The sequence below is a fragment of the Cibotium barometz genome, chromosome 3 (assembly GCF_041138505.1).
Source record: "Cibotium barometz isolate CiBa-2024 chromosome 3, ASM4113850v1, whole genome shotgun sequence".
NCBI classification, from domain to species: Eukaryota; Viridiplantae; Streptophyta; class Polypodiopsida; order Cyatheales; family Cibotiaceae; genus Cibotium; species Cibotium barometz.
The window spans coordinates 2,376,460-2,380,393 of NC_141048.1; the positions used below are offsets into that span (position 1 = coordinate 2,376,460).

At 46.4% G+C, this 3,934-nt stretch overlaps 1 pseudogene; it reads left to right on the plus strand.

Moving 5' to 3' along the window:
* The first annotated feature begins 2,623 nt into the window (after nt 1–2,623).
* Nucleotides 2,624–3,479, plus strand: LOC147639596 (secreted RxLR effector protein 161 pseudogene; annotated as a pseudogene).
* Nucleotides 3,480–3,934: the final 455 nt, after the last annotated feature.

Consider the following 3,934-nt stretch of genomic DNA (forward strand, 5'->3'; position numbering starts at 1 on the left):
AAAAGGGCCACATTAGGCAACAATGTCATGAACTGCGCAAAGAAAAGGGGAAAGAGAAAGTGCAGGAGAAGTCCTCTGATTGCAGTATTGTAACTGCAAAGTCCAGTGTTAAGATTGAGGAAATTAATGTTATGCAGCCCGAGGACTCTGATGGAGATTATATTCTTGCAGCCTCTTCATGTGATGCCTCACAGATGACTGACTCACTCTATGTATGCACAGTGTTGGCTTTTGGATTTGGGTGCCATGTGACACCCTGCAAAGAGTGGTTTCATACATACCGCATTGTTCCTGGTTTTGTGCGTCTTGGTGATGACAGGTCTCTTGATATTGTGGGCATAGGTGATGTTATGCTGCTGCAGTTTCCCTCTGGCAGCACTTTTATTATGCATGATGTACGCCATGTACCTGCATTGACCTGCAATCTTATGTCAACTGGATAGCTTGATGATGCAGGATATCATGTGTCTTTTGGGGACTCTGCATGGAAAATTACTCGTGGGCAGGCTTGTACTTGCAAGAGGTGCCAAGTCTGGTAGCCTCTACTCCTTGGTTGTATCTGGTTCTACTCTTGATCATGTTTTGTCTGTGGGTTCTATCCCACATGTATCTTTGTGGCATGCCCGTTTGGGGCACATGTCTCTTAAAGGAATGAAAATGCTTAGTGCTTTTTGCAGTACTTACCGCCTTTTTGACTACTCGCATTTTGATTCATGTGATCATTGTTTATATGGCAGGCACACTAAGAACTCGCATAAGAAGTCTGGTATGTCACGCATGGGTGAGCCATTGGCTCTTGTGCATTCTGATGTTTGTGACAGGTCTGTCAGTCTCACTAGTGTCAGTCACACTAGGGGGTGCGATGTACTTCGTTACATTTATTGATGAGTTTTCATGAAAGGTTTGGGCTTATCCCATAAAGCAAAAGTCTGATGTCTTGGCAGTATTTCAGCGTGGTTTGCTTTAGCAGAGAACCAGTCTGGGCATAGGCTGAAATGCCTAAGGACAAATAATGGGGGTGAATATGTCTCATGTACTTTTGAGCAGTTTTGTGATGATCATGGTATTAAGTGTTGACCGCCCCTTACACCCCTCCCCAGAATGGTATGGTTAAGTGCATGAATAGGACTATCCAGGAGAGGGTACGCAGTATGCTTAGCCATGCAAGCTTACCACATCATTTTTGGGCTGAGGCAGTTACGACTGCAGTGCATATCATTAATCGATCGCCTTGCAGTGGCATTGACTTTCAGGTTGCAGAGGAGGTATGGATAGGAAAGCCTCCCTCTTATACTCATTTGCATGTCTTTGGATGTGAGGCATTTTGCCATGTGCCCAAGGACAAGCACAATAAGCTGGATCCTAAAAGTGTGAAATGCATATTCCTTGGCTATGGAGATGCAGGTGAGATGGGATATCGTCTCTGGGATCCGCAGGCGCAGAAGGTCATTCGCAGCCATGATGTTGTGTTCCATGAGGACAAAATGCATACGCAGCCTAAGAAGGTAGTGGAGATATGCAGGGTTATCTTTCAGGAGAAGCCGCCTGCTCTCGTAGTACAGCGCTTGCACCAGCAGTTGGTACTCATGGCCAGGATGTTAGACATGATGTTGGACAGGCAGCACAGCCTCCTGCAGTGAGAGGCGTTCTACTAGAGATAGATGCCCTCTTGACCGCTTTGAGCCCTCTATGCACTATGTCTTGGTTACAGATGCAGGAGAGCCTCTCTCCTATGATGAGGCTATGCGCAAGGGTGACAACCACTCCTGGGAGAGGGCTATGCAGTCTGAGATAGATTCATTGCATAAGAATCATACTTGGGATTTGGTTTCCTTGCCTAGTGGCAAGAAGGCTCTGCCATCATGCAAGTGGGTGTACAAGTTGAAAAGTACCCTTGGACACCCCAGGCCCGCATACAAGGCCAGATTGGTAGCAAAGGGTTTTAAGCAGGAGCATGCTGTTGACTTTGATGAGGTCTTCTCTCCTATGGTTAAGATGACCACCCTCCTGCGCTTAGTCTTGGCTTTGGTTGCACAGCTTGACTTGGACTTGTATCAGATGGATGTCAAGACGGCATTTTTACATGGGGACTTGCATGATGAGATTTACATGGAGCAGCCTAAGGGCTTTGCAAAGCCTGGCAAGGAACACCTACTAGTATGCAAATTAAAGAAAAGCCTTTATGGCTTGAAGCAGGCACCTAGGGAATGGTATCATAAGTTTGATGCATTTATGCAGTCATCACAGGGCTACAGCCGTAGTGCTATGGATCCGTGCTTGTACACGAAGAAAGCCCGTGATGGATCTTTATTGATTTTGGTACTCTATGTGGATGACATGCTTTTGGCAGGGAAAGCTCATGGATGAGCTAGATGCTTTTAAGGCTCAGCTCAAGAAGAGCCTTGCGATGAAAGATCTGGGATAGGCCTCTCATATTCTTGGTATGTGCATTACGCGTGATAGGCATCAGGGACTACTCTATCTATCACAGAGAGAGTACATTCATAAAGTCCTTGAGTGCTTTCGTATGCAAGATGTCAAGCCTATTGGCTGTCCATTGCCTTCTCATGTGAAGGTATCACAGGTCGATTATCCATAGATAGATGAGCAGAGGGCCGCCGAGATGGCCAAGATTCCCTATGCATCCACAGTGGTGGGTAGTCTTATGTATGCCATGATAGCCACCCGTCCAGATATTGCTTTTGCAGTTGGTGTTGTGGCACGTTATATGGCTATACCTGGCAAGAGGCATTGGGATGCCGTGAAGGGTATCATGAGGTACCTAAAGGGCACTGCAAATATGTGCATATGTTATGGTAGCCAGGATATAGGAGTCATGGGATACATTGACTCTGACTATGCAGGACATGCAGATAGTAGGAAGTCCACCTCTGGCTAAGATTCCCTATGCATCCACAGTGGTGGGCAGTCTTATGTATGCCATGATAGCCACCCGTCCAGATATTGCTTTTGCAGTTGGTGTTGTGGCACGTTATATGGCTATACCTGGCAAGAGGCATTGGGATGCCGTGAAGGGTATCATGAGGTACCTGAAGGGCACTGCAAATATGTGCATATGTTATGGTAGCCAGGATATAGGAGTCATGGGATACATTGACTCTGACTATGCAGGACATGAAGATAGTAGGAAGTCCACCTCTGGCTATGTGTTCACTTTTGCTGGAGGTGCTGTATCATGGATGTCCAGGGTGCAGAAATGCACGGCCCTTTCTACTATAGAGGCCGAGTATGTTGCATCCACTGAGGCTTGCAAGGATGCCATTTGGTTGGGTTGTTTGGTTGCTGACCTTGGTATTGCAGATGCTATCCTTACACTGCATTCGGATTCTATGAGTGCTATCCAGTTAGCCAAGAATCTGGTCTTCCATGTGAAGACAAAACACATTGAGGTGTGGTATCACTTCATTCGTGAGGTCATTGAGGAAAAGTCTGTTGACCTTGTCAAGATCTCAAACTGACTAGAATCCTGCAGACTTGCTCACGAAAAGCCTCTCTATAGAGCGCTTTGCCTTCCTTAGGAAGTTGATGGGCGTTGGATGAGATGATGTCTTTTCTCATCCTCTTGTATCTATGTACATGTTGTACTGTCTTTTCTTTTTTTCTTCTCACTCCTCATTGAGGCAGATTCATCTTTAAGTGGGAGGTTGTTGGGGGTAAAGGCGCCTCCGCCTAGCCACCCGTGTATTACTACACTGACAGTACCCGCACCTGCACACTGCAGGCGGCGGGCGCCCATCATTGTCACTTCATTCTTTATTCTTTCAGTGATTTGAATAAAGGGAAGGCCGATCACACATTGTGATTGTTGTTCCCACATTTGATGTCTCTCTCTCTCTTGCTCTTGCTCCACTGTTTCAAAAGTTTACAACAGCGCTCTGATACCACCTATGGGATCCCACTGCCCCCTCTATGC